The sequence below is a fragment of the Capsicum annuum genome, chromosome 11 (genome assembly GCF_002878395.1).
Source record: "Capsicum annuum cultivar UCD-10X-F1 chromosome 11, UCD10Xv1.1, whole genome shotgun sequence".
NCBI classification, from domain to species: Eukaryota; Viridiplantae; Streptophyta; class Magnoliopsida; order Solanales; family Solanaceae; genus Capsicum; species Capsicum annuum.
The window spans coordinates 158942991-158964923 of NC_061121.1; positions in this window are offsets into that span (position 1 = coordinate 158942991).

Below are 21933 nucleotides of genomic sequence, written 5' to 3' on the forward strand. Positions count from 1 at the left end.
TCCAAATTCTACTTCTTCTTCACCTCAACACCCAGAGATGATTTAACCACTTCTTGAACAATGACTTCTCATCCTTAGAGTCTAAAATACGAACTTCCAAGTTAGTGAACCTATAAGTTTCCTTTGCTAATCCTCTGTTCTCTTTATCAACATGGGATAAACTCTCCATATATAACCTACTTAGAGCATTAGTAACAACATTAGCTTTACCTGGATAGTAGTGATGACTCATGTCATAATCCTCAAGAAATTTGAGCCATTGACTTTGCCTGAGATTCAACTCATTCTGATTAAACACATACTACAAGCTCTTATGATATAAATAGATATTTACATGCTCCCCATATAGATAATGGCATAAAATTTTCAAAGAAAAAGCCACAATCGGCTGCTTTAAATCGTGAGTTGGGTAATTCCTCTCATGAACCTTAAGATTACTAGAAGCATAGGCCACAACCTTACTAAGTTGTATCAAAACACAACCCAGTCCCATATGATACACATCACAAAACACAACAAAACAATTAGTACCATCGGGTAAGGTCAAAACAATCACAGAAGTTATCTTATTCTTAAAATTCTTAAAACTACCCTCATAAGCATCGAACAACAAAAACTTAATCTTCTTAAGATTAAACCTTATCAGCTGAGTGACAATAGATGAGAAACTCTCTACGAACCTCATATACTACCCAGACAAACACAAGAAGCTCCTTGTGTTAGTTTAAGTCATAGGTCTTGGCTATTTATTAACTATTGCACCTTCTTATGGATATATGTTAACACCTTTACTTGCAACAACATGCCTAAGAGAAGTCACAACATTTAGAAAAAACTAACACTTAGAAAATTTTTTGATAACTTCTGATCCTGAAGAGTTTGTAATATAATTCAGATTTGATTGACATGATCCTCCTGACTCTTAGAATACACTAAGATGTCATCAATGAAAATAATCATAAACAATTCTAGAAACTACCTAAAAAGTAGATTCATAAGATCCATGAACACAATTGGAACATTTGTCAACCCAAATAAAAAACCAAAAATTCATAGTGATCATACCGGGTTTGGAATGTTGTCTTAGGAATATCAACCTCCCTAATTTTCAACTAATGATAACCCTACTAAAGATTGATCTTAGAAAAACATCTAGTTCCATGAAGCTGATAAACAGGTCATCAATCTTAGGAAGAGGGTACTTATTTTTCATTGTCACCTTATTCAACTGATGATAATCTATACATATTTGAAGAGACCATCTTTCTTTTGTACGAAAAGTATAGAAGCACCACATGAAGAAACACTAGGATGAATGAAACTCTTACCAAGGAAATCTTCCAATTGCCTCTTTAGTTCCTTTAATCAAGCCAGAGCTATTCTATAAGGATGAATGGAAATAGGACAAGTATTCGATAGAAGATCAATCTTAAAATCTATTTCCCTATCCAAAGGAATTTTAGGAAGATCATTGCAAAACACTTTAGGAAATTCATTAACCACAGGGATGGTTTGGAAAAAAGGACTTTCAGTTTCAGAATTCTTAATCTAGACTAGATGATATAGACACCCTTTTAAAATCATTTTATAAGCTTTAAGATAGAGGATAAACCTCGCTTTAGGTACTAAGGAACTCCCCTCCCATTCAATTATAGTTTAATTAGGAAAGTGAAAACAAACCCTTTGGCTCTTACTATCCATAGAAGCATATTACAAATAAAGTCAATTCATCCCCAAGATAACATCGAATCCACCATATCCAACTCTATCAAATCCACCAATGTCTCCCTATGAAAGATGGACACCACATAACCCTTACAGCTTTTTCTAGCATGTATAGAATCATCCACCATAGTGGACATAAAAAAGGGTTCAAAAATACATTCAAAACCATAACCAAAATACACAGTCATATAAGGGGTCATATAATATAGGGTAGAACCCAGATCAAGCACAGAATAAACATCACAGAAAAAGAGTTGTAACATACCAATGATAACATCTAGGGATTTTTTAGATTGCTTGTGGGTAGTGTCGTGACCCAATTTCTCAGGTTATGATGGTGCCTACTATAAACCACCAGTAGGCAAGCAAATCCCATAGTTCAGTACTTCTAGTAATGGACTACTTAATAATATAAAGAAAAGAATATGGAATAAATGAATAAAGGTCAATACATAATAAAATCCTAAAACCTGGTGGTATTAGTACAAGAGCATCTAATACAATAAGAGTACAAAAGTTGAATAGTCAAAGTAAATTACACTAATACAGTTTATCTCCGAATAGAACATAGAGACCAATCTAATACATAACAGTGAGGTAAGTAATACTCCAAGCATCAGGAAATCACTCTAAGTCTTAGAACCATGGATGTTCCACACGATGCACACATCAACGGTGATAACCTGTACTATGATCTGCACACTGCAGAAGTGTAGTATGAGTACCAAATGAATAGTACTCAGTAGGCAACTTCCAATTGATCTCCAAAGATAAAGCAAATATATATAACATATAAAAGGAATATAAACTACACCTAAATGTCCAACAATCATATAAAAAGCCAATGGGATAACAAGGAGAGCCTATTCTATTCATGTCCAAAAAACTAACATAATAGGGCTAAGTAACAAAAATGAACCATCATATTTTAGTCATACTCATAAATCTCAATACTATGCTATATATCCCTGACCAGTAGACAAACAAAGAGCAAAAGAAGAATATACTATAATATACAAGGCCAAGGAATGAATATATAATCTGAACAAATTAAGAAAGGGATATACTATAATACCATAGCCACATATAGCTAAATATATATATATAGATAGATACAAGGTCATCTCAAAGAATAACCTAGATCATCATATGTTCATTGTAAGTCCTCATTATAATCCTATCAGGATTTAGTACTAACATGCTCAAGGTTTCTAATCTATTTGTCTCATCATGAATTAATCATGCATCATAGTAAAATTACATAATAAAAAAGGCCAGAATCATACCTCAAATTTTGATAATAAATCATTGACCAATATCTCATAAGTTATCAATAATAATGATCATAACAATGATAATAACAATATCAATAGCAGTGCAAGTAACCAGCTATTCTGGAAAACCAAATACCTTATCAAGCTTATCTGTCCCCCCATGGCCCTAGCCTCAGAAGACTCAATCAACATACAAGAACACACAAGGCATAGTCATCACTATATCTATGCAACTGCCCTATACCATCTGATAGACATAGGTACATACTGGTGATTAGGAAGGTGCATGCAAAAATGAATGAAAGGTACATAATAAATATCACAATCTCATCATCATGACATTCTTTGGCCTTTTCGAGTATCAAACATCATTATCACAATATCCTTTAACCTTGTCGGGTATAAGTATCATCATCGCAGTATTCTTTAACCTTATTGAGTATCAATATCATTATCACAATATCCTTCAGCCTTGTCGGGTATCAATATCATCATCATAGTATCCACTGACCTTGTTGGATATCATTACCATCATCATAATATCCTACGGCCTTGTCGTGTATGTATATCATCATCACAATATTCTCTGATCTTGTCAGGTATCAATATCATCACAATGTCCTCCCTGACCTTATCGGGTACAAATATCACATAAAAATATCCTCTGTCCTTGCTGGGTATATTAATATAAGCATAATCATCAACACACATATATAGATATATAATAGGTGCACAGACTCGAGCCGTGGGTAAAAGGATTGTAAATTTATAAGTCTAATGCCCAGAGTGATCTTTGGGACTAAATCACTATAAAAGTATAGAAAGGGTTAGAATATCTCACGACCAAAGTAACTAATAAGGTCAAATCACGGACTTAAATCTACCGCAGTCAAATCTTCAAAACACCATTATTAACCTCTTATATATTTATATACATATATATAAGTTATCCATTTAGTTAGGCAATTATTATTGTTTAGAAATATATTTTTAGTAGTGAAAATTATGTTTTAACCCTTAATTAGGAAAACAGTAATAGTATCATATTTTAGCTAGAATCATATCAATTACCAATATAATAACCATGAATGTACTAAATATATGCATATGATCACTAGTATTCATCAATGAAAGCGTAATCGTCCTAACGTATCTTCCTTCATCCAATACCAGCGAGATGTGTATATAAACATATACATATATATCCATATTTTATAATCGTATTCTTTACAAGAATAAACACTTACCAGATATCCAATCAATATCAAAAAATGGCCTGACGCCTAATAATATGTCTTGCCTAATAATAATGTCAATATCAAATACCTCATGTTTGAACCCTAAGAAAATTTACTAGATTTTTTTATTTTTGGTCAAGATACGACTAGGAGATACAATTCGCATGTTGGGGTATGGTTGGTATGGCTTTGTCATAAACTAAGCAGTGTTGACTGATTAGTTAGATTGGGTTTTGAAATGGGTACGACTTGGAGGATATGGGTCATATGGTTTGATATGTGTCGTACGGTTTGGATTTTTTCCTTCACTTAATCTGAGACTTAGTAACTTAAGTTGGATCTAAGTATGAGTGGCCTACCATAAGCTGTAGGTTAGGATATGAGCTATACCATTAACCTGTATGGTTGACAGTGTTTAAAATTTCTTTGGTTCCATTCTTCTAGGGAAACAGTTTGAGGGTACTAATAATATGGTTTGGGTACGACTTGGTTTAGGAAAGTTGTATGTTGGATAGTATTGATTCTAAAGGGGAGGCCTAAGGTACAAGTGATGGGTACCACTCTTATTGGTGTATACGACTGGTATGGGATGGTCATAACTAATGGCAGCGATTTTGTGTAGTTTAAGTGAGGGTAATATGGATATTTCACTATTTATCAACTTAAGTCCCCACAACTTTCAACATACTTGGGCAGTTACTTGCCCCATTATTCTAATCTTAAAAACTTGTAAACACTCTCTTATTTACTTTAAAGCTCTTGGCTAAAGAAAGGCTAGAATTTCATCTAGAGGAGCAATTTGGAGCTTGTTTGGGTAATTTCCTTCCATCATCCTCATAAACTAAGGCATGTACTCCTCCCTCATTATTAGTTCAAACTAAAGGAATGATTTATACATTATTTTCATGTGATGATTATTGTATAGTTTTGGGGCTTTGAAATATAAGTTGGGGTTTTGGTTTTAAATGTTTGTTATGGTTTTCCAATGTTTTAATTATGGTTTTACATTCTTTAATGGTGGGTTGTATAATTGGTTGCACGAGAATGGTTAGTTGGTAGTTGGAATTGGTTTTTGAAAATACTATGCCCCTAATATGTTTGATAAAATGTCTATGAAAATGCTTTTACTATATTATGTAACTTTTATTAGAACTATTTGCATGGTATATCTTGGTGATGAACCATAAATGGCGTAAATAGTTTAAATGGTTTGGAATGGTTAAATGGTAAGGAATGGTGGTCATGGTTGTGGTTAATTTAACATCCTTGTAGGATACAAGGGAATCCCCCAAGTAAACATGTTAATGACTAAATTGTGAGGTACATGGATTCCCCAAAGCAAACTTAATAATGGAACACTTGTGGGGTACACAGGATTCCCCTAAGTTAACATGATAACACAATCTATGCGTACATTGAATCCCATTACTTAAAAGGATTGGCTAAGGACATTGCTTGCAAGCTATAATCGGTATGACTATACCACTACTTATGGCCTTGTCTTATAATAATAAAATAATGGTTTGGTTGGTTGGAAATAGTTTTAATTAGGAAATAATGGCAGGGTGTGATAGCTAACCATGAAGGTATGAGTCCAACAAACAAACACTAGAAACTCATGTTTTCCAATATGTAAGGTGGTCAAAGTGACCTTATATGATACTATGAGGTATATGGGAATCCTCTATGTACACTGTATATATTTATCATGGAGAGCGAATGGTGCTTGGAAATCCCTACTCTTATGGTGTCTCCAGTTTGTTCAACCATATGTATCGAGGCCCCTTCAGGGGTGTTTAGGGGGTTACACTGGACCTATATAGCCTGTGGATAGTTCTAGGATGGTTAAGTATCATATACCCAGGTTAATGGTTTTAAATGCATGCTAAACCTGGTTTCATCGCTCGGTATAGTTATATATATGAATTGTTGTGTGTATATAGTTGGTTTATTTGGTTTACTGGATGGCATTATTTTATCCTTATCATGAGTTCTTGATAGCATTCACCCGCTAACCCATCTTCGAGTGGTTGTATCCCCATGAGATACAACAACCAACCATTCTACTCCTTCTTCTTAGTAATTCGATTCGGGATCAACTATTGGATTGAAGTGGTGAGATTTCATATCCTAAAAGGCTCTATTTCATATAATGGGTATCCTTACATACTTGGTTTATTTTAAGGATATTGGTTATGGCTATAGTCAGGGGTATATCCCAACTGGATATTATTTTTTTTTGGATAAAGGCTTGTGTGACTACTATGGGTTGGAATGGACAGGATCGGTATTGGTGTCAATTTTAGTATTGGTACTGGTATTGATGTGGAGCTGATATTATTAGACTAGTTTTATAATTGCTCCATCCTCTTATATTATATTATAGATAGTAACTTGGTTTTATATTGGTTTGGCTATGGTTGTTGACAGGTAATAAATGGTTGGACTTATTTTGGTTGGTCACAATTATAGACCTATCCTAGAGTCTGGGTATGTGCAAATATTCTATCTTATTATAATTTCAAAATACATCTGACTCAGGGTATGCATATTGGATGGTTGGGTTAGGTATTGGGGGTGGTCCTCGATCCAGGTTGGACTTGGAATGCCCATTATGACAAGGCCCCAAGTCAGTTTAGGTCAAATTGGTATTAAATATTTAAGTTCATGGTCAATTGGGAGTCCATAAGTAATGTCGAGTATATTCTATTTTAAGGATGTGCAGTACGCCATACTCATAAGAGAGAGGCTACAAGGAATTTAGGAATGCTTCACTTCTTGGTATTCTATTTTCAAGCTTGAAGTCTAAGTCCTAGAATCTTCTCTAATCCTAGTTTGTTCGCTTTTCAAATTATGCCTCAATGACTTAAGATGTAAGGTAACTATATTGTCTCAACTGGGGATGATGTTGAAGGGACACGCAGTACTTAGGGGATCCATACGCGGTTTAGGGGTCCTATCCCTGACATTTTAGGATTTTTGTCGGTATTTACTAGTCTTTCTTTTGATGAGGTAACTAATGTGGAATTTTTTCATGATTCATGTTATTTCTTAGTTAGCTGCTGCTCGGGCTGAGCGGGATGCATCTGGTGCTTCATCTGCTAAGGCTACAAGGGTTGGCTAGTTTATGAAGATAAATTCTCTTAGTTTTACTGGTGTGAAGGTTGTGGAGAATACTCGGGGTTTCTTGGATGAAATAGAGAAAATCTTTAGGGTGATGCAGGCCATAAATTTGGAATGGGTGAATATTGCTGCTTACCAGCCTAAGGATGTGGTATACCAATGGTACAAGGAATATGATAGGGTGAGAGGTGATGTTGAGGAGTTGACTTTATGAGACACGTTCTCTAATGCTTTTCTTCCTCAAGAGTTGAGGGAAGCAAAGGCAAAGATATTTATCAATCTAAGACAAGGGAAAATATTAGTCATGGAATATGCCTTGAAATTTCATTAGCTGTCAAGGTATGCTTTGGAGTTAATGTTTGATTAAAGGAAAAGATAAGAAAGTTTGATTCTGGATTGTCTTAAAATTTCATCCTTGAAAGTAAGACTACGTTGCTAATTAAGTATATAGATATGTCTAGGTTGGTCATTCATATGCAATAGGTAGAGAAAAAAGAGAAAGCGAGCTAAATTTAGGGAAAGACAGAGTAAGAAATTCATATCTTTCAAACAAAGTGGTGGGAAATTGCAAGGTGGTGGGGATAGTGGCAAGTGGTTAAAGAAGAAGTGGTAGAGTTCTGGTTTCTTTTCTTCGGCTAGTGCTCCTTACCTAAAATAGTTGGGTGATTAGCGTTAGTAGGGTAGTGATAATTTCCATGCACATGGTTCCTAATCTCATGCAAGTAAGGCTTAGTTTGGCTCATTATGCCCTCCTTGTTGGTTCTATGGTAGGTCGTATAGGGATTTTTATGATGAGGGGAGGGACGAGTGTTTCAAATATGGCTAATCAGACTATATGCTTAGAAATTATTCAGTTGGTAAGGGTGCTTTGCATGCGAGTAAGGCTCCGATTGCTTCATCTGCTGCTCCTACACCAAATGGTCCTATTTATATATTGTTTCTGCTTCTGGTACTAGCGCAGGTCAAAATAGGTTATATTCTCTTACTACTCAACAGGAATCTGAGGTACCACCTGAATTCGATACTAGTACATTACAACATTTTCTCATGATGTATATTGTTTACTTGATTTGGGGTCCACTCTCTGTTATGTTACCCTATTTATGGCTGTGTATTTTGATTTTTACTCTAAGGTTATTTTGGATCCTTTTTATATTTCTACGGCGATAGGTGACTCTGTAATTACAAAAAGAATCTATAGGGGGTGTGTGGTATCTAATGGTAGTAGGCAGACTTTGGTGGATTTGTCTAAACTAGATATGTTGGATTTTGATGTTATTCTAGGGATAGATTTATTATACTCTTGTTATGCGTCCTCTGATTCTCAGACTAGTAAGGTTGTCTTTAGGTTCCCTGGTGAACTGATTGTTGAGTGGGAGGGTGGTTCCATAGCTCTTAGGGGGGGATTTATTTCCTATCTTAACGCTAGGAGATTAATCTCAAAAGGGTGTCTCTATCATCTGGTCTGGGATAAAGATTTTAACTTAGAAAGTCTATCTTTACATTCGGTTCTGGTGGTAAATGAGTTTCTTGAGGTCTTTCTAGATGATCTCCCTAGTGTTCCTTCCAATAGGGAGATCAAGTTTGGTGTTGATTTGGTTTGAGATATTCATCTAATATTTATTCCACCTTATATAATATCTCCATCTTAGTTGAATAAACTCAAGGAGAAACTTAAGGATCTTCTTTAAAGGGTTTCATCCATTTTAGTATGTCCTCGTGAATCGCACTAGTGTTATTCATACGAAAGAAGGATGGTTCACCTCGAATATGATTTGACTATTGGTAATTGAATAAGGTAACAGTTAAGAACAAATATCCTCTCCCAAAAATAAATAACTTATTTGATCAGTTGTAAGGTGCAAAATTCTTTTATAAGATAGATCTTCGATCTGGATATCAGCAGTTTATGATTAGAGAGGAGGAAATCCCTAAGACAATTTTTCGTACTCGGTATGGGCACTTTCAGTTCCTGGTTATGTCATTTGGTTTAACTAATGCCCCAATGGCATTTATGGAATTGATGAATAGGTTTTCAGGCAGTTCTTAGATTTTTTGGTCATTATGTTCATTGATGACATTCTTGTTTATTCAAAAAGTGAGGTAGATCATGTCAATCATCTCCATGTGGTGTTGCAGACCTTAAAGGAGCAACAACTGTATTCCAAATTCTCCAAGTGTGAGTTTTGGTTGAATATTGTAAATTTTCTTAGTCATATTATGTCTAGTAAGGGGATCATAGTGGATTCGCAAAAGGTTGCAGTGGTTAAAAAGTGGCTTAGACCAATGACTTCAACCGACATTCTGAGCTTCTTTGGTTTGGATGGGTATTATAAGTGGTTCATGGATTGTTTCTCAACTATAACTTCCCCATTGACTAAGTTGACTCAAAAGAAGGTAAAGTTTTCTTGGTGGGATGCTTGTGAGGGGATTTTCGAGAAATTAAAGGACAAGCTAACTTTAGCTGTAGTTTTTACATTGCCTGTGGGTAATAAGGCGTTTATGGTTTACTTTGATGTATCCAGAGTGGGACTTGGTTTCATTTTGATGCATCATTTTAAGGTAATTGCCTATGCTTTGAGGAAGTTAGAGGAACATGAGAGGAACTATCCTACTCATGATTTGTAGCTTTTAGTGGTGGTTTTTCTTTAAAAATCTGGTGGTATTATTTGTATGGATTGCACGTAGACATATTTTCTGATCATAAAAGTCAATGGTATATGTTAACTTGGATGAGCTAAACCTCAGGCAGAGGAGATGGTTAGAGCTTCTCAAGGACTATTAATGAGTCTTCACTACCACCCAGGTAAAGTTTACATGGTTGCTAATGCTCTTAGCAGGTTTTACATAGGGAGTTTATCTTACGTGGATAAGAAGAAGTGAGAATTGGGGAAGGATATTCACCACTATGATAATCTTAGAGTTTATCTTTTGGACTCTAATGATGGTAGTGTGATAGTAGAGGAAGTCATTAGTTCGACTGTTGGTGCGAAGATCAAGGAGAAGCAAATGCTAGATCCTATCTAAATGAAAATCAAGAGTGATGTGGTGGGCAACGGATGATGGAGTTTGAGATTAGTGGTGATGGTACTGTAAGGTACCAAGGAAGTTAGGCATTCTTGACATCAATGGTTTATGACAAAGGGTTTTGGCTAAGGCGCATGTATCACTTTATTTTTTTTTTATCCCGATTCAACCAAAATGTATTATTATCTCAAGGTGATGCATTGGTGGCATGGTATGAAGAGGGATATGGCTGATTTGTGACTATGTGTATGGTGTGCCAACAAGTAAAAATTGAGCACATGAGGCCTAGAGGGTTGTAATAGGAAATTGAATTGCCTAAATGGAAATAGGAGGCAGTCAATATGGATTTCATGAACTATATTACTCGGTCTCAAAACCAATTTGATTTGTCTTGGGTCATCGCAGAAAGGATAAAAAAGTCTGCTCAATTCTTGTTGGTGTGGACTAACTTTTTGATAGAGGACTATGTGAGGTTGTATCTTCAGGAGAATGTAAAGTTGCATAGGGTACCTATTTCAATTATCTCTTATCGTGCTATGCGGTTTTTATCTTACTTCTGGTAGTCGTTTTAGAAAGGGTTAGGTACTAAGGTTAGTTTGAGTACTACTTTTCATCTGCAGATGGATGGGCAATAGAGAGGATTATTCAAATATTAAAGGACATGCTTTGTGCATGTGTGATTGATTATGGTGACAATTGGGCTGAGTATCTACCTTTGTTAGAGTTATTTTTCAACAATAGCTATTATTCTAGCATTGGAATGGTCCCTTTGAGGTATTGTATGGAAGGAGATGTAGATCTCCTATAGGATGGTTTGAGCTCAGTGAGGTAGATAAGTTTAGTTTGGATTTGGTTTATCGGGATATTGAAAAGGTAAAGGTGATTTGAGATAGGTTTAACGCTACCTAAAGTCGCCAAAAGTCCTATATAAATATGAGGTGTAGAGAGTTAGAGTTTATGGTTGGGGAGAAGGCATTCCGGAAGGTATTTCCCTTGAATAGAGTAATGCAGTTTTGTAAAAAGAGAAAGTTCAATCCCCAGTATATTATTCGTTATGAGGTTTTGCGGAAGGTTGGTAACGTGATGTATGAATTGGAGTTACCTTATAGTTTGAGCTACATTCATCCGGTATTCCATGTCTCTATGTTAAGAAAGAGTCTTGGCGATCCTTCTTCAGTGGTTCCTTTGGAAAGATTGGATATCTCGGGTTCTCTATCTTATGATAAGGTCTCAGTTGAGATATTGGATCGATAGGTTCGTCGGTTACGGACCAAAGACATGCCCTTGGTTAAGGTTCTATGGAGGAACCACAAGGTGGAAGAGGTTACATAGGAAGTGAAAGCAGACATGAAGTCTAAATATCTACATTAGTTTTCTGCTTCAGATATTCGTGCACAAGGTATGTGTTCTTGAACACATATTTATTTTCTAACTTAGTTAAGGGTTAGAATAGATCCTTGCATCTTTATTTTCTAACTTAGTTAAAGGTTGGATTGATATGTTATAATGCAAATGAATCATGATTGTATTTGACCTGCCTTGCCTATCATTCGGGGATAAATGATCCTAGTGGGAGAGACTGAAACACCCTGGGTTTTGACCTTTAGAAAATTTACTAGATTTCAGGGTTCTGGTCAAGATACGTCTAGGGGGTATAGATCGTATGTTATGGTATGGTTGATAAGTCTTGGTCGTACACTAAAAAGTATTGGTTGGTGGGTTGGATCGGGTTCTTGAATGGGTAAGACTTGGAGGATACCGGTCATACGGTTTGATACAAGTCGTATGGTTTTGATTTTTCCTTTACTTAATCTGATACTTAGTAACTTTTGTTAGATCTGAATATGAGTGTCACACCATGAGCTATAAGATAGGGTACGAGTCGCACCATTGACTCGTATGGTAGATGGTGTTCAAATTTCCTTTTGTTCTATTCTGCTGGGGATACGGTTTGGGTACGACTTAGTTTAGGTAAGTCATATGTTGGAAAGTGTTGGGTCCAAGGGGGATGCCTAGGGTACGAGTGGTGGGTACCACTTCTATTCGTGGATACAATCGGTATGTGATGGTCGTACCCAATGGTGCCATTTTGTCAAGTTTAAGTAGAGGTATTCTATACATTTCCCCACTAAGCCACTTAAGTCCACATTCTTTTAACACACTTGGGAGGTCACTTGTCCTATTATCCTAATCTCAAACACTTGGAAACACTCTAATTCTCTTTAAATCTCTTGGGTAAAGGAAGGCTAGCGTTTTATCTAGAGGAGCAATTTGGGGCTTGATTGGGTGATTTCTTTCCATCATCCTCATAAACAAAGGCGTACACTACTCCCTCATTTTTAGTTCCAACTAAAGTCATGATTTATACAATGTTTTAATGAATAATTATTGTATAGTTTTGGGGTTTACAAATATATGTTCGGGTTTTGGTATTAAAAGTTTATTTATGGCTTTCCCATGTTTTAATTATGTTTTTACCTTCTTAATTGGTGGTTTGGATGATTGGTTGCACGGGAATGGTTAGTTGGTAATTGGAATTGGTTTTGGAAAATACTATGCCCCTAACATGTTTGATAAAATGCCTATGTGAATGCTTTTACTATACTATGGAACTTTTAATCGAACTATTTGCATGGTATGGATTGGTAATGGAACCCTAAATGGCATAAATGGTTTAAATCGTTTGAAATAGTTAAATGGTGAGATATGGTGGTCAAGGCTGTGGTTAATTAAACATCCTTGTGGGGTACAACGGAATCCCCCAAGTAAACATGTTAATGAGCAACTTGTGGGGTACATAGGATTCCCCCAAGTAAACTTAATAATGGAACACTCGTGGAGTACACGGGATTCCCCCGAGTTAACTTGATAATTTAATCTATGGGTACATGGGAATCTCTTTACCTAAAAAAGTTGGCTAAGTACATTGCTTACAAGATATAGTTGGTATGATGATACGACTACTCATAGCCATTGCTAATAATAATGGAATAATAGTTTGGTTGGTTGGAAACAATTTTAATTTGAAAATAATGGAGGGGGTGGATAGCTAACTATAAAGGTGTGAGTCCAATGGATGAACACTAGAAACTCATGTTTGCCGATATGAGGGGTGGTCATAGTGACCATATATGATACGATGAGGTACATAGAAATCCTTTCAGTGCACTGTACATATGTATCATGGTTAGCGAAGGGTATTGGGAATCCCCTACTCGTATGGTATCTTTGATTCATGCGGCTACACACATTGGGACCCGTTCAGGGAGTTAAACTGGATCCATATATCCCGTGGGTAGTTCTAGGATGTTAAAGCTTCATATACCTAGGTTAATGGTTTTAAATGGACGTTAAATCTGGTTCCCTTTCCCGGCATAGTTATATATATATGTATATATGGTTGTGTACATATGGTAGGTTTATTTGGTTTTATTGGATTTCATTATTTTATCCTTATCTTGAGTTCATGCTAGCATTCACCCGCTAACCCATCTTCGGATGGCTGTATCCCCAAGCAATATAGGAATCAGCTATTCTACTCTTCTACTTAGTAATCAAATTCGGGATCAGTTATTGGATTTGGTGACCTTCTGTATTTCGAAACACTCCATTTTATATTACGGATGTCTTTACATACCTGGTTTATTTTATTGATATTGGGTTTGGCTATGGTTGGGGGCATGTCCCAACTAGATATTGTTTTGCTTTTGGATAGAGCCTTGTGTGACTAGTATGGGTTATAATGGGCGTGGTCGGTATTGGTGTCAGCCTTAGTATTGGCATTGGCATTGGGGATGATACCGTTGGACTAGATTTATGATTGCGCCATCATCTTATATTATGTTATAGATAGGAACTTGGTTTTATATTGTTTTGGTTCTAGTTGTTGACTGGTAATGGATGGTTGGACTTTCTTGGGTTGGTCATGGTGATAAACCTATCCCAGAGTCTGGGTTAGTGAAACTACGCTATCTTATTATAAGTTCAAAATTATCCAACTCAGGGTATATGTATTTAATGGTTGTGTTAGGTATTGGGGGTGGTCCCCGATCTAGTTTGGACTTGCGAGGCGCATTACAACAAGGCCCCGGGTCGGGTCGGGTCACAATATCATGGCCTTAGGCCCATATATGTATTCGAAACTCGTACAAATAACCATATCTATAAACCATCTCATATTTTTAAGTCTTAGCATATTCACGAGGCATGACATCTCTATAAACTATTATGTATATCTATTATCATCTCGCATATAGGAGGAATCTTACTTCTATGTGGAATATTGCATCAAGAAAGCATAACTTATAATTATGAAGCATGTCACATATATAAGACATCTCATATCTATATTCATATTTCATGACTATGAGGAATATCATCTATAAAGGCCATTTATCATATCTAAGATGAAATAACATCTCTATGGGTCAAATATCAAGTCTAAGAGGAAATAGCATCTCTATGGGTAAAATATCAAGTCTACGAGGAAATAGCATATCTATAGGCCAAACAACATATCTAGGAGGAATATCATCTCTAAAGGCCCAATATTATAACTATGAGGAAATAACTTATCTAAAGTCCAAATATCACTCCCATAAGGAATATCATATCCATAACCCATAAGTCATAATTCCAAGGAAAATCATCATAATTTACCAAGTCAGGAGGTAAGCTTATTCTAAAGGCTCACTAGTCTCAACTAGGCCTAACATCCAAAACTAAGTCTACAATGGATAACGTAAGTCTTGACCTAAATGGGACGGACGATCCCACTTCTAATCCTCAATTTCCATATTAGGCAAACAATGCCCCAAACTAGGCTAAGGTATCTAGTTCAATTTCTAGATGTCAAGTAAGTCACAACCAATCCAAAGATAGGAACTTTGTCTAGAAATATGGGAATTCAAGTCAACTCCACGCAAATTACGGTTTCAAGACCACTAGACTAGTCCAACTAAGGTTAATCATACTAACTACGATTCCAACACTTAAACCACATCTTAAACTTAGCATCATATCATATTCATTCTACAAAATTAGTCCAATATAGGAAGAAGACAATAGGATTCTAAAAGGTACTAAGCATTCTTCCTTGCAGGTCCAAAAACCTCATCTAATACTAAAGAAATTAGCAATAAAAACTAAGTTATTCTACTCATAATCAATCATATCATTCATATTCACATGCCATATATAACACACATCATCTTTGAATAAGAGTAGGTACAATCCTACCTCAAAGAAAAATCGTAAAACCAAAAATTATTCACCAACGACCATCTTAACTTCACAATCACAAAATGCCATCACACTATCAAATCCATAATTTACTCATCAATATGAGTGTAACAATACCCATATTAGACTACTGTGATTTGGGTCCAAAAACTATTCACCAATGGCCATCATTACTTCACAATCCCAAAATACCATCACACTATCAAATCCATAATCTACTCATCAATATGAGTCTAACGATACCCATCTTGAACTACTGTGCTTTGGGTCTAAAAATGGCACCAAGAACCCTAAGTGGGTCCCATTTAAGGGAAAATATATTTCTGAGGTCAAGCCAACATGATATCAAGCTCATGCAATCAAAACCGTCGAAATGGGTACAAACCAAACAAACTTAGGGCTAAAATCAAGCCCTAAGTAAATTTGGGGTTTTGGGTAAAAAAATAAAGAAATTCATCAATTAAGTGGTGAAATCTTACCTTAATCCAGGTTAAAATTATGATAATACATGTTTAGCAAGCTACCAAGTCAACCACAATAATCAATTTTGAGTTACTACATTCTTTTAGGGGATCTAGGTCTCAAAGATAGGTCGAAATGGCCAAAATACGGCCCTAAGAGTCCTTATATACCCATACGAGGTATGGCGTGGTCTCTATCACGTCCCTAGGGACCATGATTGCACTATCGCTATTGCTATAGGCCTTGCGCCATCGCGATGCACCAGTACCAACAAAGTCAAAACTTTTTTTGACCTTCAAAACTCAGTCAGACTCTATTTTTCACAAATGAACTATGTAACTCTACTAAATTCGACATTCCAATTGCGTTGGTTAAGTTGGATTTTCCATCCAAGGTTATTTAGATCAATTATGGGCCCCACACCCATATCTATCAATTTTTCCACTTTCCAATCAATAGGTCGAAATGAGTTCAAGTTCATTAGGACCCAAACCAAAGGTCTAGCTAAACTAAAGTCCATATTTCACATCTGCTGGCACAGTCGTAATTTACATTTAAGATCATCTTACGGAAGTTTTTTGCTCAGTGGCCATTTTGAACCATCAAAGACTTCATAGCAAGGAATAGACTCTAAAAACCCAACAAACTATCGGTAACCAAACATTGGTCCCAGTAAGTCATAAATGACTTAGGGCGGCTATAGAGAAGCTCTAGCAATAAAGATAAATAGAAGTACAAACAATTATTCAAAGGGTCATTAAAGGTAACAAGTGAAAAAAAACAAAATTGGATAAAATTAGATCACTGGTGTGGTATGCCATTATTATGGTGGTTACCCTACGTGCTATGCCGATATTATGAAGGGTAACCTCCATGACACGACAATCACGGACCCTCACTTCCTTGGGGTCCCAAAATGACCCCAAACCCCTTTTTAAAATTTTGAAACTTTCATAAATTACCCTTTTAAAACCCTTAAACATAATTCAAGTCAAAAGTCAATGTTATGAATGTGGGAAGGTAAAAAATAATATGATCAAAGTTTTAAAGGGTCTCACACAAGCCCCTCTTACGATCATTTGTCCCCGAATCATGGGTTTAGATATTTTTGGTGAAAAAATACTCCAGAATGAAATGACAGATTAGGAAAAAAACAAGAGAAAAAAAAACTCATACCTTAAGAACTTTCATAAAACCCGGGGAAAAAATAGGTATTTGGCCTTTATATCTTCCTCTTATTCCCATGTAGCCTCTTCTACCATTTGGTTTCTCCAAAGGACCTTCACTGAAGCTACATCTTTGGTCCGCAATCTATGATCTTTCTTATATAATATTTTTATCAGGACTTCCTCATAAAAAAGTAATTTGTTACACCAACATCCTCAAAATGCACTATCAAGGAAGGATCACCCACACACTTTTTCAACATAGACATATGAAACACAGGATGAATCAAACCTAAACTTGCTAGAAATTTTGACTAAAAAGCAATATTCATAATTATCCTTACAATCTGATATAGACTAACATAATGAGGAATGATCTTTCCCTTATTCATAAACCTCGTGAATCCTTTCTGAGGAGACACCTTCAAGAATACACAATCACTATCTTCAAACTCCAACTCTCTTTGCCTTATGTTCGCACAAGGTTTTTGGCGACTCTAAGAAATCTAAAGTCTTTCTCTAATAACTTTCACCTTTTTCATGGCTTGCTGAACAAATTCAGGACCACATACCCTAGTCTCATCAATCTCAAACCATCCAATAAGATACCTACACCTCCTACCATAAAGACCCTCAAAGGGGTCCATCTAAATGCTCGAATGATAAATATTATCATATGCAAACTAAATAAGAGGCAAATGATCCACCCAAAAACCTTCAAAATCAATCATATAGGACCTTAGTATGTCCTCCAAAGTTAGAATAGTATGATCCTCTTGCCCATTCCTTTGAGGGTGAAAAGCAGTGCTAAGGTTCACCTGTGTACCCAAACCTTTTTAAAATAAATGCTAGAAGTGAGAAGAAAACTGTGCTCCTCAATCTAAAAAAAATAGACATTACCATACCATACAACTTGACAATCTCCTAAATAAACAACTAAGCATGATCCTCTCTTGAGTAAGTAGTCCATATTGGCAAAAAGTTAACGGAATTAGTCATTCTATCCGCAATAACCCAAATTTAATGATACTGATTGCAAGACTGTAGAACACCTATAATGAAATCCATATTGATTATCTCCCACTTCCACATGGTCAACTCTATCTCTTGATACATGCCACTAGGCCTCATTTAACCTTGACTTGTTGACAAACCATACACTTAACAACAAAATTTGCCATATCACTCTTCATATTGTTCCACTAATAGATTTTCTTCAAGTCATGATACATATTAGTTGAACTCAGATGAACTGTATATCTAGACTCATGATCCTTAGTTAAAATCCTTTCCCACAGTCCATCAACATCGGGAACACACAACCTACCTTGGTATCTCAGGATATCATCTCCCCAAATTTCAAAATCCATAACGTTTTACTGACCCACATCATCCTCAATCTGTATAAGTATGGGGTCTAAAGCCTGCTTCTTCTTCACTTCAATACTTAGGGATGATTTAATAACTTTTTGAACAATGAATCTTCTATCCTTAGAGTCCAAAATATAAAATCCCAAGTTAGCCAACCTGTGAATGTCCTTTACAAATCCTCTTTTCTCTTTATCAACATGGGATAAGATCCCCATAGATAACCTTTTAAGAGCACAATCAATAATATTAGCTTTACATGGGTGGTTGTGAAGACTTACGTTGTAATCCCTAAGAAATTTGAGCCACCTCCTCTATATGAGATTTAAGTCCTTCTGAGTAAACACATACTACAATCTCTTATGATCTGAATAGATATCCACATGCACCCTATACCGATAATGACACCAAATTTCAAAGAAAAAACCATAGCCGTCAGCTTTAAATCATGAGTTGGATAGTTCCTCTTATAAACCTTAAGCATCCAAGAAGCATTGGCCAGAAACATACCATGATGTATTAAAACATAACCCATTCCTACATGAATGTATCAAAAATAAAACAAAATCATCAGTACCCCCGGTAGGGTCAAAACTTGTGAAGCAGTCAACTTATTCTTCAATTTTACAAAACTACCCTCACAAGCATCAGACCATAAAAACTTAATCTTATTCTTAGGAAACCTCATCACTCTCTACCAACCTCCTATAATACCCAATCAAGCGCAAGAAGATCCTAATATCAGTTGGAGTTATGGGTTAAGTCCATTTCTTAACTGCCTCAACTTTTCAAAAATTCAAAAACTTTCCTAAATTACCTTTTTTAACAATTCTAATCATAATTCAAGCCAAAAATCGATGTTACTAATGTGAGAAGGTCAAAAATAAAATAATTGAAATTGTAAGGGGTCTCATAATATGGTACAGTCAAGTTACCATTGATGAGAGTATTAAAACTTGGGATTCTAAGTTAGTGAGTCTAAATTTTATAGTGACCACGTATATAGATGTTTAAGTTTAATTAAGGGGATCTACATCTGCAAATGGAATAAAATATAGATGTCCTTCCATGACATACTTAATCAAGTAGGTGTATCACCTAATTTGACCTTTTAAGAAGCTTGAACTCCTTAAGTAGGTGCATCACCTACTCGGACCAATTTGACCAAATTGTTGTCCAAAGTACACCAAAATAGGCAGCCAAAATTCGGCATTCATAAGACCAGATTGCTGGTCATTTTCTTCATTATTAAGTTAAAAAATTATACTTTCTCTCTCAAGTTATTTTCTCTTTCTCTCAAGGCTTAGTATAACCACCTAATTTTCTCCTAGGGTTCTTGAAGAAACCTGCCTCATTTCAAGCTAAGGTAAGCTAAAATAACTATGGTTTATCTTTAATTATATCATTAAAAGTTATGGAAATTAAGTTATTTTTGTTTAAAGTGAAGGAGAACCCCTTTTTGCCAAGCTTAGCAGTTTACTTCTCCTTAATCTCTAAAATATTTCCAGTAGTACTTGAATCAACTTGAAGGAAAACTTAGAGGCTTGATGGAGTAAAATTTGAGAGAGAAAATTTCAAAAATAAAGGTAATGTTATTGCTCCTATTTTCTCTCTTTTTATGTATAGGTATTTATGGAAGATTGTAGGTATAATGTTGTTAAAAGCTCATAGGATGGCGATCAAAAGGTGTGAGGTCAATATGTTGCATTGCATTGAAGAATTTTGGGATAGTTTAGGTGTTGTCCATATGTTTTGTGGTTTAAGGTAGTGGGTGACCTTATAGAATGGTTAAGGTGAGTTTTATTAAAGTATAAAAGAAGGGTGTGGTGATACACTAAGTGTTGAAGGGGAGAGATCTTACTGTCCATCAAGTGTTTACTTACTGCTTCTTAAGGATTGCATTGTGAATAGTTACTAATTTATATCCATTATATAATTATATTTTAGATTAATACCTTAAAGTAAAGAAGGTTAATTCATTCTAATATTAGGTTACACAACAAAGTATGTTAGGATATACTAGTTCAGAATTTGTGGCATGAAGTCTTACACTTGTGCACCAACAAAGTAAGCTTCTTAAAAAAATTTCATGGTAAAAGAAACATTGTGATGGTGTATTTCCATTGTAGATAATTTCCCTTTTCTTTACTATAGTGGCCAAAAAAATGTGTCAAAGTGTCACATATTTCTCTTATAGGAGTTAATAAGATCCCAATGGATATATTTTTGGGTGTAAGAACAGAGGTTATAATGCCTAGTATAGGCCAATCCCAATTGATGTATTTATTTCTAGAAGTTATAGGTTATGATACCTATCATGGGTCGATCCCTATTTGTACATTTATGAGGACCATATCATATGGGTTAAAATGCTTAGCATGGGCAATCCTCTTCTACCACTTATGTAATGACCTGAATTTTGGTGATTTATCTGAAATATATGTGATCTAACATTCACCCTTCCTCATGGTTGTGTTATTGTATTTATAGGGTGTAGGGATAATTGACATAATTTCCAATGCTTTTTGATGTTATTTGTGTGAGTTTGTGGTTTTTGGTGGCTTAAAAAGCCTTATAATTGACTTCAGTTAACATTTATTGGTCTGTACATCGAATGAAAAAATGGACTGTGCTAGTAGATCCACAACATTGATTTTAGGCTGGTAACATAGTTGGTAAGGTTTTATGACTTTTATATCTCATTTCGACCCTCGGTTCCAAAAATTGTGAAATTGGGCTTTAGGGGTCAACTCTATGAAAATGATGTCTTTTCAATAATATGTATCACCATTGAGTCTGAAGCATCGAATTTGATAGATTACCATAGTCTGTTTGTATTATTGAGACTTTGGATTAATCACGAGAGGTCCACAAAGACTTGGAATTGTCCAAGTCTCTAGCTAGTGCATCCACTTAAATGACATTTTGGTTACTTCAGGAACCCTGCTGAGCAGCTGAGATATTGCTTATGTGACTACTAATTTGTGTATGTGATCCTCTTTTAAGGGACAACAGTATTACTTATACCACACCCACAAACAAGCAAAATATCGTGTAAGCTACACCTAGTCACTTAAGTGACAGTCGGTTAAGTTATTCGGTGATCACTTAAGCAATGTTTGGGTCATTTATATACCTTATTATCACAATTTTTACATTACTTTTGAGACTTAGAGCTTGGAGATTGAGTTTGTGATCATTTTCTTCCATTTCTAAGCTTGGATAACTCCTATTTTAGCAACTTTTTTCTGAATTCATCATTTAAATATTGTTTAAATGTAGTTTAAAGGTAGAATTTGGCCATTTTGG